At 36.4% G+C, this 15,646-nt stretch overlaps 1 pseudogene; it reads left to right on the top strand.

The window, feature by feature from the left end:
- Positions 1-10,446, top strand: part of LOC107600449 (inactive serine protease PAMR1-like) — a 14,913-nt pseudogene extending 4,467 nt beyond the window's left edge.
- Positions 10,447-15,646: the final 5,200 nt, after the last annotated feature.

Here is a 15,646-nt window from a genome sequence, read left to right on the forward strand (position 1 = left end):
TATATATATATATATATATATATATATACTGTATATATATTTTTATTATTATGTATACCTTTATATATATATATAAGGTTCATGCACAGCTTGAGTAGCAATATTGTGTTCAGTTTTAACTCTTTCTTCCATTTTGTATTTTTGGGTAAGAATAAGCAGCGCTTCATCCAGTACTTAGTGTCTTTTATTCCAACATAAAACATTTCTGGAATCTGCATCTGAAATAGTATTTAGATGTATTAACACAGTTTAATGTATCTCAGAGGGGACATAGATGCATTTAACCTGCAGTTACAGATGCATAAATAATGTTTTGATTTTAACATAAAACGTTGAATACTGATATTTGAAATGATTTAAAACATGAAAAAAATAGTTGAAATGTGAAATTAAAACCGCCAGCAGGTGACAGCAAGTGACTGTTAATGAGTCATTGAGATTCAACCGATTCATTCAAATGGCCGATTCATTCAGAAACAAAGCATTTGACTGTGTTAATGAGTGAATCACTGAATCATTTTTATCAACCGATTAGTTTTAAAAGCTGATTCGTTGGCAAAATTGAGCAAAAACAAGCAATATTATGTCTAAAATGTAAGTCACTTATTGCTTTACTGAACTTGTATAAAATGATTATTAAATGTGTTCATGCTGATATCTGCAGAAAAAAAGTACTCTTTGCGTGATATAGATCAAGATAACTATATTAAATTATATAAATATAAAAAGCATACAGAAGCATTTTTGCCGTCTATAATTTAGAATGCCTGGATTTTTACGTTTTAATAGACAAATAAATCAACATGCGTGAACTCTGTGTGTGATTTGGTGATATAGCCTACTTGATAATGTCAGATCGCACATCATTACAACAACACTTACCATATTGTACTTGTTTGCACATGAGCAAAGCAGGAGTCTAACTTGCCACTGATTCGTCAAACCTGTTTTCTTGCAGTCCATGTTCTTCTGACTTCTGACTATTTTGTAGTAAGTAACGAATATGCTTCAGGGAAATGTATCGGAGTAAAAGTATACATGTAAAAGTTGGCTGAAATATAAAAACTCAAGTAAAGTACAGATACTCCCAAAAAAAACACTTGATTATGATTATGGTTATGTTCTTATCACCTGTTTGGACTCGCATTCTGACGGCACCCATTGCTCCACTGGTGACCCAGATAGCATGGTGACATTATACAATGATGAGTTTTGATTCAAACCATCATTTTAGTTGAGATTGACATTTCAGTGTTTAATGTATGTTGGATCAGTATTGAAATTTCAATGGAAGTCAGCGGCACACATGGTTTACCAGTGTCCAGTGGCATTGAACTATCATTGAACTAGTGATTTGTAGTTTGTAGTTGTAGAGCACTAGTAGGTGTTTCTCAATCAGTGGGGCATGTCAAACCATGATGGCCATTTTCAACTGCTTTAGCCGATTTGATCTAATCCACTGGGGGCTTGGTTTAGGGGTGGGCCTTCATGATTTTAGTAGGCCTATTTAAAAATGGTTGAAAAACACCAGTTGGAGTTTGAAAATGCGCACTGATTGGTAAATGCACATTTTGGTTCTGCATGTGCACTTCTCAGAAATCTAACTGATGCTTCCTTAATAGAAAGAAAACACAGGTGCATCCTATACAGAAGTCTTGTTTGTTGAACCACCTGACATGACATGCATCTATCTAATTATTTCTCAATTCCTTTGTTTTGCGTGCTTGTTATTTGCATTTGATTTATTGTTACTGAATCTAATAATATACATTAATAAAAAAAAAAATTCTAAATTCTTAAAATGCGTATGGATATTGCTTTAGTATTAATTAATAGGAATTTTATGAATAAAGTTCGAACAACATTGAACAGGATATAGATCAAGATAACTATATTAAATTATATAAATATAAAAAGCATACAGAAGCATTTTTGCCGTCTATAATTTAGAATGCCTGGATTTTTACGTTTTAATAGACAAATAAATCAACATGCGTGAACTCTGTGTGTGATTTGGTGATATAGCCTACTTGATAATGTCAGATCGCACATCATTACAACAACACTTACCATATTGTACTTGTTTGCACATGAGCAAAGCAGGAGTCTAACTTGCCACTGATTCGTCAAACCTGTTTTCTTGCAGTCCATGTTCTTCTGACTTCTGACTATTTTGTTGTAAGTAACGAATATGCTTCAGGGAAATGTATCGGAGTAAAAGTATACATGTAAAAGTTGGCTGAAATATAAAAACTCAAGTAAAGTACAGATACTCCCAAAAAAAACACTTGATTATGATTATGGTTATGTTCTTATCACCTGTTTGGACTCGCATTCTGACGGCACCCATTGCTCCACTGGTGACCCAGATAGCATGGTGACATTATACAATGATGAGTTTTGATTCAAACCATCATTTTAGTTGAGATTGACATTTCAGTGTTTAATGTATGTTGGATCAGTATTGAAATTTCAATGGAAGTCAGCGGCACACATGGTTTACCAGTGTCCAGTGGCATTGAACTATCATTGAACTAGTGATTTGTAGTTTGTAGTTGTAGAGCACTAGTAGGTGTTTCTCAATCAGTGGGGCATGTCAAACCATGATGGCCATTTTCAACTGCTTTAGCCGATTTGATCTAATCCACTGGGGGCTTGGTTTAGGGGTGGGCCTTCATGATTTTAGTAGGCCTATTTAAAAATGGTTGAAAAACACCAGTTGGAGTTTGAAAATGCGCACTGATTGGTAAATGCACATTTTGGTTCTGCATGTGCACTTCTCAGAAATCTAACTGATGCTTCCTTAATAGAAAGAAAACACAGGTGCATCCTATACAGAAGTCTTGTTTGTTGAACCACCTGACATGACATGCATCTATCTAATTATTTCTCAATTCCTTTGTTTTGCGTGCTTGTTATTTGCATTTGATTTATTGTTACTGAATCTAATAATATACATTAATAAAAAAAAAAATTCTAAATTCTTAAAATGCGTATGGATATTGCTTTAGTATTAATTAATAGGAATTTTATGAATAAAGTTCGAACAACATTGAACAGATTTCTTGAAGCGGACAGGGGGTAATAGTGGAACTGAGTAACAGAGCAACGGTCAAAGATGTCCATCTAGCACATAATAAAACGAATAAAAAGCAGCGGAGCTTACCGTAAACAGCTCAGAGTAATCACGTCATCTCCATAAGAACTTTATGATTGGCCAAAAGCAGACTTAATTCATCAGCACGTTCTGAACTCGTACTCTCGTTCTGCATTCACACAGAACACATTGCCGGTAATTTACTGGTAATGTTGCAACTTCTCATGCCGGTAAATTACCAGAACAAATTTACCTGCATTTTTGAAAAGGTCTTGCTCACACATGATCTCTTAACAGTAATTTAGCCTACCGGCAGAGGCGGACAGTAACTAAGTACATTTACTTGAGTATTGTACTTAAGTACGCTTTTTGAGTATCTGTACTTTACTTGAGTATTATTTTTTCTGGGAACTTATGACTTTAACTTCACTACATTTGAAAGACAAATATTGTACTTTTCACTCCACTACATTTCTATCAAGGTCCTCGAAGTAGAAAGTCGTTAGCAGCTTTGAAAGTCAGTGGGTGATTTCTTTCTTCTCTAAAAACTGTCTTTCTTTCAGACAGTTTATCAGTAATCACTCTTCCCCCACCCCACATAGGTTTTTAACATTCCAAAAGCTCTTTATTCCAAATATACTACAAGCTAGTCAGTTTATTCAGTAGGTGTAATGTATTGTAAGTTACTTCAGAAGTATTGCAAGTATTACGTACAACAATAAAACAGTGCATTGACATAAAAAAGGAAATTTACTTTTGGTACTTAAGTACTTTTAAAAGCAAGTACTTCTGTACTTTTACTTAAGTAAAAATCTGTCTTTACAACTTTTACTTGTAATGGAGTAATATTTGACCAACGGTATCTGTACTTTCACTCAAGTAATGGAGTTGAGTACTTTGTCCGCCTCTGCCTACCGGTAATTTACCAGTAAAGACTGTATGTGTGAAAGGGGCTTTTGTAGTTGACAGGGTCATCACCTGACCTGGGATTTGATGCTATCCTGTGTTTTATGCCCTGCTTCTTGATTACTGCTTAATCAGATAATCATTCATATGAGAAACTACTTGTTCTACAAGAGAAACTTGTTATGTAGCTTCATAGAAAATTAGATTTACGCAATGGCCATAGTTCAGAGGCGTTTATTCCTCTTCTTGTAGATTTGAGCTCCTTCACACCTGACTGGAAGTTTTCATTGATCCTAATGATCTTGATTAGCTGGTTCAGGTGTGTTTAATTAGGGCTGGAGATAAGATTGGCCACCTTGCCATAGTGCTTCCATTTGATGTTGATATTCCATTTAATAGATTTTAGATTAATAGATTAAATAGTCATAGTTTAACAGTAGTATAAACATTATTAGATTATTTTGTGTTGAGCAATTTAAAACAGTGAATCATACTGTGTTTAGCATATTAATGTTCTGTCAAATAAAATAAATTGACTCAACTACTGGAAAGGTGTCATTTATGTTTGAAAAGGTTTTCCCAAAACTTTGAAATGGTCAGAAATATTACTGTTATTGCATCATTAACTTACATCAGATGGCAACATTGTTTTATGTTGACATTTCAGTTGTATTTTCAATGTTTCAACAAAAGTGATTTAAAACCAACATCACATTAACATTGATAAAATGATACTACCAATGATAATTTTTTGTTAATTTCAATATTGATTCAACAGCAGTGATGTAGAATCAGCATCATAGAGTAATGTTGATTCACGGATGTTATCATTGGTCATTTTTTGTTAATTTCACTATTGCTTCAACATCAGTGATGTGGAATCAATCATAGTGTAACGTTGATTTAACAACATTACTATTGATTATTTTTGTTCGTTTAAATTTTAATTCAACAGCATTGATGTCGAACCAATCATAGTGTAAGGTTGCGGGTGCAAAAGTGATATTGAACCAACACCACTTTGTAACATTAATTCAATGCAGCTAGCTTTGACGCATCAACATTGACTTAAAGGTGTAATAGGTGATTGTCTTCAGAAACATGTTTTGTTATGCTGGTTGAAAGTCTCTTCACATCCTGATAGCAATCATTAAGTTAAGTGGTCTTAATGTATTTGTCTGTATTTATATATTCTGTGGAAGGTGTAGAATCAAGAAATCTTCATCCAATTAAAACGCTCGGTCCGAACGTTTTAATATGCTTTCCTACCTGCCTGTCAACGTATGTATTTGCATACCTCTGCGCTCCCTGTTCGCGCAGACAGGATACATCATCAGCGCATTCACGCACGCTGTGCAGACAGAGCGAGGATGACAGACAAACATCAACAACCCGATCTTCCTCCCTGGTATTGTAGTACTTTTAAAGATTTCTCACTGGCGAATGACACATGATGTAGCTCAGCGGTTAATCCATTCCTCGTGCCAGCTCGTTACAAGTGAGCTACATGCATGAACTGTGTTCCGATCGATATGATCCCTACACAGTGTTCATTGCTCCGTACTCCCTGAGCGGGGGAAATCCGTTGAAGTTTACTTCACTTTGGAACATGGGCTGGAATTGGGAACCGCTGATGTAGCCTATTGTAGTAATGTTGTCTCTGGTATTCTGGTCTGTGAGCGTAAATGCGATCAGGCTAAAGTTAGCATTTTCTAAGATCTCCTACTGCACCTTTAACATTGTTTCAATGGTTGCTTGCTATCTGGCGAGCAAGTGATGTAACGCTAAACTTAAAATCTGTTCCGATGAAGAAACAAACAGTTTCAGCAAATTTGCTTTTTGGGTGAACTATTCCTTTAAAGATGGACTTGGTTGTCTATAGCATTATAACATTTTACATTTTTCTCTGGCACAATATTCCCTCATAAACCATCACATCAGCTTTCCCTGATTGAATTGGAAGATAAATGGACTTTTCCTCTAACATGCCAAATTAAACTTATCACAGTGAACACTTCAGTTGAAGAAGGCATCGTTCACTTAAAGTCAGTCACATGAATTCTAGAAAAGCATGCAAGACATTCTGTCTCTGACATCTAGTCTGCTTGATTTAGTTTATAGGTCGCAGGAGGATAAGTGTCCTGGCCCACAGTGGAATGCCATGTGCCGTACCTGCTGTGAGTATCTGCAGATTTCATGCAAGTGCCCATCTCAGGGAACGAAAGTGGGCTATGCTGTACCCTGCTGTCGAAACGCTCTGGATGAGTGTGACCCCTGCATCCTTCACCAGGGTAAGAGGGAACATAACTTTGTTAGACGTTTTGAACTTTAGAAGACCTGCAAGTGTATTTTTTCAATCTGCGCATATTATGGATTATATTGCATGCACGTGTAAAATAGATTTTTTTTTAAATATATGAGCTTCAGCATACTTCATTTGTTTGTTTATTATTTATTTATGCGTTCCATTTGCTGTTTTCATAAACTTTAATTATTTATTAAGTAAATCATTTCTGTATCCACCAAGGTTGCAGCATTTTTGACAACTGCAAGACTTGCAACAATGGCACCTGGCTGGCCAAGGATGATTTCTACATCAGAGGCAGGTACTGCACATCATGTCGTCGAGGGTGGTCTGGTGGAGACTGTCTCAGTGAGTCTTTCGGTCCTTTACAGAATCATTTTAATTGATGACGTTTACCTTTATTGCTTTTTATTGTCACAAATATATAAATAATTTTAGATACACACTGTTTTGGCCATCTTTAGCTTGCGGAGAAGTTATACAGAGACCACATGGTCATGTGACTTTAGAAAGTTATCCAATCAATGCCAAATGTGAATGGACACTACAGGTTGGCAAAGGAGCCACGATGGAACTCAGGTATCTACTGTAAATACTACAACGCTGATGAATAATAATTTGTTGTTTAAACATTTCTCAATTGAATCAGCTTGAAGAAGCTATTATATTCCAAATATGTACAGTATGTTATCACAATACAGTTTCTCAATGTTCACATGTGTGCAGGGTCTCAATGATTAGCCTGGAGTCTGACCATAGTTGTCGATATGACTATGTAGAGGTGCGGGATGGCGACAGTCTGACGTCGCCTGTGATTGGCAGATACTGTGGGGATGAAAGCCCTTCACCAATCAGAAGTTCTGGAAACTCACTGCATATTCATTTTGTGTCTGATGGCTACAATAACGATGATGGGTTTTTTGCTACATTCCAGGAAGTCTCGGGTACAAAATCAATCAATAGTTAGCTAATTGTATTTGTTTGTTTATTACATTTTATTTATTTATTCATTTATTTATTTTAGAGTATATTTTGTTAGCAATTCATTCATTCATAATAATTTGGTTATCAAATCCTGAAGCATACAGCTCCTTTCCTTTTATGAACACAGGTATATGTTTTCTCTAATTTTATGGACCTCTTTGTGGCTTTTTATTGTTTTTGCTGAGTGGGCTTTATGATTTCACACTTGTGGAGAGATTGCTTTAAAACTCATTTCTCAGCAAAAAAAAAAAAAAAAAGTTAAATTTTTAATGTGTCATAATATTGTACTGTTGTACACAACAGGACAAGCACCACCTCTCTGTGCAACTCCCAAGAAGCCTGCACACGGAGATCTCTTCTTGCGGTACAAGGAAGGTTACATCCTCAATTCGGTTCAGTATCTAAACCGTACAAGCTTAAGGGAGCATCTCAGCGGGCATGCCTTCCCAATGGCACTTGGAGTGGAAGTGCTCCTGTATGCATAAAGGGTATGCTGACACTTATGTAGTTATGACAACTGCTTTTGGTATAACACCCTTTGACGAAGCTGCTTACAATCAAGGTCAGGTGTGCATGTATGCCTGGGAGTCAGGCTTCTTTGAACGTGAGCTCACAGAACATCAGCTTTTATTTTGCTTTTTCAGCATTTTAAAATGTATGAAAAATATAGTATTTTAAATGTAAGCAATGCTCTAAAAATCTGTTTTGTTAGTAAAAAAGGTTGTTGGATCATTGCAAATTTTAGTGACCCGTTCTACTGTTATTAGAATTACAGAAGCAATCATAAAAGACTGTCCACCTCCACCACAACTCCACAATGGATACTCCACTGAGGTTTCAGGTTCTGATGGCAGATTAAAATAAGTTGAATATTTCTGCAACAATACGTATATTCTCAGTGGAGACTCAAAAAGAACATGCCAGAAGAATGGGACCTGGAGCGGCAGTCAGCCTCTGTGTGTGAGAGGTACCGTCTCTACTTCGAGTTTGAAACCAATTATGAAATACCTTTTGCAAACAAACTGAACTTGAACAGCTAAACTGTTTTACAGCTTGTAGAGAACCTAAAGTTTCAAAACTTGTGCGACAGAAGGTCTTAAAATACCAACCTCCTTCCAGGTAGACATTTTTCATTTCTTTGTGACAGTGTGGTTTTGAACAGGTAAAGTTAGATCCTCATTTTATCTTTTTAATGCTAGGAAAAGTCCAGTCCACAAGCTCTACTCTGCATCCATTCAGAGAGGGACTGAAGCAGACACACTGGAGAAAGCATTTCCTGTTTTTGGAGATTTACCACCAACTTTCCACCATGTGTACACCAGCATAGAATATGAGTGTGTTTCAGCGCTTTACAAGCATTCAGGTAGTACACACCGTACATGCCTAAAGACTGGCAAGTGGAGTGGACGTCATTTCTCCTGTTCACCAGGTGGGGGAAGCACTAACACATTTACAGCATGTTAAGTATTCTGGTTTCCTATTTACAAATATTCTATGCACTAATAACCTTGACAGATGTAGGCTAACAAAGCAAAATACCATTATTATTCCAATAATCCAAAATTGGCATTCACTAATAATCTGATTAAATTAGAAAGTTGTGCCAGAACTCACTCACTCACAGAACAGGTACTCACTCTCTTCCAGTATGCGGTAAATTGCCATCTGCCAGTCCCCAAAATTTCACAGAGGTTCACTGGCCATGGCATGCTGCCCTTTATATCCGTCTGTACAATTCCAGTCCTCTTATGGCAAGGACTAAAAGACGCGGGGACACATTCGCCATAGATGAGGATGAGGAGGGAGAGGAAGAGAAAGAATGGATTAAGAAGGACCAGAGATGGCAGCTCGTCTGCAGCGGGGCTCTGGTCAACCAGCACTGGGTCGTGGTGGCTGCTCACTGTGTGGTGGAGCCTGGACGGACTGAAGCACTCAGTTCAGATGATCTAAATGTAGTGATGGGAAAACATTACCTCAGTGACCTTAGAGAGAACAAGAGACTACAGGACATACAGGTAAGTGCTTTCAGACTACACTGAAAGCAGTCAGGCAGAAGATGCAGAAGTTACTTCAGTTAATCTAAATTACCAATGCAATTCAGACACGCACCTTTTTTTTTGTTTATCTTCTTATTTGTGAGTTACATTAACAGAACAAGACCTTTCCATAATCTAACAGCATTACCATATTTTATGTCTTGGAAAGTTCTTGGAAAACCCAAAGCCATACTGAGGATACTGCAGACTAAATATACACATATAATTATCGATAATCTATGATTAGGCTTTGCAAGGTATTCTGTAGGATTATTTACTTCTCAAACCAAACAGCCTCTTTCAGTTCAAGTCTTTCATCATCTCTGTTTCCACACAGATTGCTCAGATCTTGATCCATCCGGACTACGATCCATACGTCTTAGACTCTGACCTGGCCATGCTGAAGCTGGTGGACAAAGCTCGAATCAGTGAGTATGTGTCCCCTGTGTGCCTACCGTATCGGCAGGGTGGAGAGGTCATTGCAAAGCAGGCCTTCCTCACTGGCTGGCCCGTAGCAGGCCAACACAGGGCACACACAGACTCAGAGGCGACCCGGACCGGACTGATTGAATTAGCCGATGTGGTGAAGTGCGAAAGGCAATTCAGCAAACACAACGTACCGATCAGTATAACTGACAACATGCTATGTGGAAGGCAACATCCACTCAGCCTGTCCATGATCTGAACTTCTGAAACCGGAGGGATCATTCTTTCACCCTCTGCTGATTCCCAACCCACTTTAGGGCTGGAGCCTTTTCACCCCAGCAGAGCAGAGGACACTGATTCCCATCATGCTTGGGAACTGCTGGGGCTAGTGAGCTTCAGATATGATCTGCAGGGCTGTAATCCAGATTTGTACACAGTCCACACACGGGTATCTAACTTTAAAAACTGGATTGAAACAAACATTACATAGAGCTCTAGATCAAATATTATAGCACGATTTTCTGTATAGCATTTTCCATGTTCCAGATCATAGAAAATGGAGATGATACATGTCGCATTTGTCCTTTGCGATTTCACATTCATTTGACAGAAGTTGTTTGGCATATAATTGGCATACAAACCATATTAGAGAAGTCAAAAATCAAAAGTTCATTAATAGGAGAAAGTGTGAAACCTGGGATTTCACAACTACTTTATGGCCTTGCGTGTGTATGAGGATATGTTTTTGCATGGTAAAATGAAGAGGAAGCGTTCCATTTGAAGTCAATCACTGGGTTTGCAGGCCTTAGCTTGTATTTGTTCTCTCTTCAAGATGTTTCACAATCCAGTTTGCTCATACTTTTTACACAATCAATATGTATTTACTCTTGCCTTTAGTGCAGCCCTTGTCAGCTAAAACTGGGACAGTGTATTTATTATTCAAAATGCTTTTAAATAAATGAAATTTGAGAAACACAATGTTGTATTTAGTGTTTTTATTAACAAATGTTCCTTGTTGTCATTTTATCAGCTTTACTAAAAGATTACAGTACACTTACAAGGACGGCATCCTGAGGTTAAGTGCCTTCCTTAAGGACACACTGGTGATAACTCATGGCTCATTCCTTACAGGGATTAAACCAGCAACCTAACTAGTGTTGACCACTGATGCTATTATAATTTAATGTAGAGGTTTCTCAAATCTTTCAAAATCCTTATTTTTATGTACAGTATACATGCACTACTGTTCAAAAGTCAGTAAGATTTTTGTTTGTTTGTTTTGTTTTTCTCTTATGCTCAATAAGGCGAAATTAGTTTGATCCAAAAAGTAATGTTGTGAAATTTTAAATATTTAAAATGATTGCTTTCTATTTTAATATATTTTAGAATTTAATTTATTCCTGTGATGGCAAAACTGAATTTTCAGCAGCCATAACTCCAATTTTCAGTATCACATGATCCTTCAGAAATCATTCAAGTATAAAAACAATCTAAAACGTATATTAATAAATACATATACAATTATATAAATGTATATTATTTAAAATATACAATATGAATTATTAATTTATTTATATTTATGAATTTTATGAATTTATACACACACACACATATACAGTATATATATATATACAAAGTAATCTTTCAACAATTCAAAATGCACTGTTTAGGATGACAAAAATTCTGTAATAATAGAGAAGTGTATGAAGCATCATTGGGGTTGGGCATCCCTGGGGGTTGTTCTCTTCTGTGATGTTGTGTGTCTGAAAATAGAGGGTGTAGACGCTAATCTGTTACTACCTATAATCTGCAGGGTAGGATCCTGACCTTATGCTTGTGCATGTGTCTACTTGTGCATGTGTGTGTGTGTGTGTGTGGTGGGGGCCGCCCTTAGGGAGTTGCAACTGGTGCAGACCGAAGGGGACCAACCCACATGACGGCCCTGTGTGTGTGTGTTATGAATGTACACAATCTGTTGGATGTTAATAGTGAAAGGGGATTCAGTACGTTTCTTGAAGTTGGGCAAGTCTAGGCAGAGCTGTATATGTTTGTCTATGGTTTCTGGGTTTGTCTGTTTATCTAACTTTTTTGCAAGATAATCTGAGGAACAATAAGAGTGATATTGTGCTTCATCCAAAAATTCAGCTTTAAAGTATTTCTTCTTTGGAAACATGCTTCATTTATGTACTTAGTTGACTCATACTTTGCAAACAGTCTTTAAATGCATTTAGTGAGAATTGTGAAAAGCGTGTTAAAGTATTAAAGCCTTCCTCTCAGTAATGACAAACATTGCAGAATTTATTTATGCTGACTAAGCATCGCATGTGAAACTATTGCATTGTGGGAGGTTGTGGGAGTGGTTGCACTTAAATCCTTCAAAAAGGGTTTAAGCTGAAAGATGGCTAAATCAATACAAGTATGGTCTCAAGGTAAGATTTTTTTTTTTTTTAATTATCAAAGTTTAAAATGAATAACAATAAAGTTATTTACAATGAGCAATTTGTGCATAAGGCACTATACGCTCGCAGAAAAAAGGTATAAAAGCTCACTGGGGCGGTAACTTTTCAAAAGGTACACCTTTGTACCCTTTTTCGAAGGCTGCATTTTGGTACCTTAAAGGTACATTTTAGTGCCTAGTGTACTTATTAGTACCTAAAAGGTACATATTAGTACCTTTTTCAAGGGTCCTGCCCCAGTGACAGCTTTTGTACCTTTTTTTCTGAGAGTGTAGAGGCAATACTCAAAACTTATCCAACTGTGGGTAGTTAACAAATTCTACGGATGTGAACTTTTCCCAACAGATATTATAGGTTAATATTTATTTTAAATGTGTATAAAGTAATTTTAGTAACCACTTCTATTATTTTTTTAGTCAATTTTAATCAATTATTTATTTAATCAATTATTCAACCATTTGAATCACTTTTTAGCTTGTTGAAGTTTACTTAAAGTTGGCATGAATGTTTTTAAATGCATATTACACATCTTATTGTGAATGATTCATCCATGTGGATGTTTCATTTTTTTTTTTAAATGTCTCTCTGGTGTTGTTCACTGGACTTCACCAATAATTCAGTTTGCTTAAATCCCGCACCTTCACAATCGACTCTGCAAACTTGAATTCATGGTTGAGTGCGAGGGCCACATCTCAAAATCTATTCTATTTTTTTGATAATCAGTTTCACTTGGGTGTACACCACAATATGGACGAAAAGATCTGTGCATGGCTACTTCCATTTCATTGTGACTCTAAATAGTCCTGTGGTGTCACACAAGCAATATATTTAATGTAATCTTTCATTTGATCAGATGTCATACAAATGCGTCTTTATTAATTGTACAAAAATAACATACAACAATAACATATCACTGCCTGGCACAATGTTATCTACGTCTGCACACATCCACTTATTCCTGTAGCACTGGATCAGCTTTAGGTTTCATGTTTGATAACATGTTTCAATATGGTGAATTTATCTTGAAATGTACTTATTTATTCTCACTGATGCATGATTTATAAGTAACACAGGCCACTGACCTCAGTGATGCCCTCAAGGCTGGTACAGACCTGTCAGTTTTCTTACTTGATCCTCCATTATCTTACCTCTGAAACCAGTGAGTGAGAAAAGTCTGCACTTGAGTCTAAATAATCTACGTAATCAGAGACTTGATTTCCTGAATCAGTTACTTGAATCATCATTTTTTTGGGGTTACACTTTATTTTAAGGTACCTTGTTGCAGTGTAACGTGCTTATAGGGTTAGTTGCATCGAAATATTCACAATTTACTGTTATTACTAGTAGTAATGTAATATGGAATGTGTAACAGTGTTACCCTTTTTAACCAAAATTAAATCAATTCAAGTGTTGTTTTTTTAATACAGGAAATCATTCATTTCAAAGATGCATATAAATTACTTTATTAAATTATTAACTTTAACTTTGGATTGTGTATGTTTTGATGTACCTTAGGTCAAATATCTGCATTACACATTTGATGCACACGCAGGCATCACACATTTGATGCACCACATGCTGGTGTTACTTAATCAAGCTGCATGACCCTTGAGAACTGTAGTAATTTAGTTAGCCTTTCCTAATGAGCAGTGCCTTGCCACATAACATATTCAGGAAAAATCTGATTTTGACAAAAGATTATTTGTTAATCATGTTCAATATCAGTTTCAGATTTCTAGAGATGCATATTATTGCACATCAACACCAGACCACGAAATCAATCTAATTTCAAAGCCTTAGGTTTCCAATGCAATTATGTATAGGAAGTTACTAACATAATAAATGCATGTGATGTTTTAAAACTGACACTCTGTGTACATGCAGTACTTTCACATGAGAATGTGTGTGTTTGTGTGAACCATGTCTATGTATGAGGGATTAGAAAGGTTTGGAACAGATTAGTTAATTATAGACACCTGTCTGCTAAGCATGGAGACTGGAGTCAGGTGGATGAGCTTGAAGAGTGTGCTGGACAGCATTCAGCGTGGTGCAGCACAGGTGTGGGGTGGGGGGGCAGACAGCAGATGTGAGACCATGTGCCTGTACACATTCCTTGCATGTGGCCTCAGATCAGCCTCTCCACTTGCACAAAATGAGTGTTTCATACTCTGGTGGACTACAGAAAGATTAAGTTTTAAAGGACAAACTTTTAATGTATTCTGTATTTAGTCATCATTTTGTCTTTTTTATGCACTGTAATATTTTTTTTTTTTGCCTAATTAATTGCCTTAAATTAACTGATTTCTAAAATCCCCAAAAGGACAAGCACTTAAATCTTTAAATAACCTGCAGACGAACTGTTGTTGCTCACCTCAGACTTCATGTCAGTGAGATGGAGCTAATGTAGTCACTAATGAGATTAGATTAAACAGTTTTTACATAAAAGGACAAATGTATAATCTTAGCAATAAATGTGTGAGCTATTATCAGAATTAATAATCACAGATCAAATCTTTTGGACTTGTTCTGCATTATTTAATCAAGTAAATTTTTAATCAGTCAAATGCTATTATTTACCATTTGAAACCAAAACACTCATTCGCACCTTGACTTTTCCTACATGCTCTCAACTGTTGTGCAACGCAATTACTGCTGTGCTCAATGGCTAAAATTAACCAGTTACCAGGCTTTTATCTCATTAGGGCTTGGCATCATTCAGCTTTTTAATCTTGTCCAGATGAGCCTGAGTCCAGCTAGTCTGATAGGTCACATTGTACACAAACTCTAAAGGATCTATTATCTGATGTGTTAAGAATTTTCTTGATAGTTGTTTTTGTTGCATGTGTAGTAATATTTTTTTCTTTGCATTTCCTTTAATTTTCCATGCAGGTAATGATTATTGGATAGTGCTGGTCAAAAAAAAGGCCTACATACTGTATATCAATTGTCATCCTGCAAGAAAGACATACAACTTAATTGAAACTTATCTGGACATACTAAAACATTCTGTTGCATGCATGTGCCCAATTACTGAAAGACTTCAGGTTATGTAACCAAACAAGGTTATCTCTGTTGAGATGGGGGGGGGGGGGGGGGGGGTGCTGGTTCAAAAAAAACAAGACTTTTAAGAACCTTTTAATCCAGACCACAGTAAAGCTAAACTCTCGTGTCATGTGACAAGACATGATCACTTGTAGTAGTTATACAGCTGGTAGATGAAAGTAAAGAAATAATGACAGGCATGTTAAAGTGATGGTATTCCCAGAAAACCCATGTACTGCTGATATGATCTGTACTCTCACATTTCTGACCTTCCCTAAACTTCTATAAGATCAGCAAAAAAGGCCATTACAATTAAACTAGATTGATATTATAGTGCAGTACTTAAAGAAATCCACAAAAGTCATTGTAGAAAATATGTGTCATGGTGTTTTAT

Source organism: Sinocyclocheilus grahami, unplaced genomic scaffold (assembly GCF_001515645.1).
Source record: "Sinocyclocheilus grahami isolate Dianchi unplaced genomic scaffold, SAMN03320097.WGS_v1.1 scaffold284.1, whole genome shotgun sequence".
In the NCBI taxonomy this organism is placed as follows: Eukaryota; Metazoa; Chordata; class Actinopteri; order Cypriniformes; family Cyprinidae; genus Sinocyclocheilus; species Sinocyclocheilus grahami.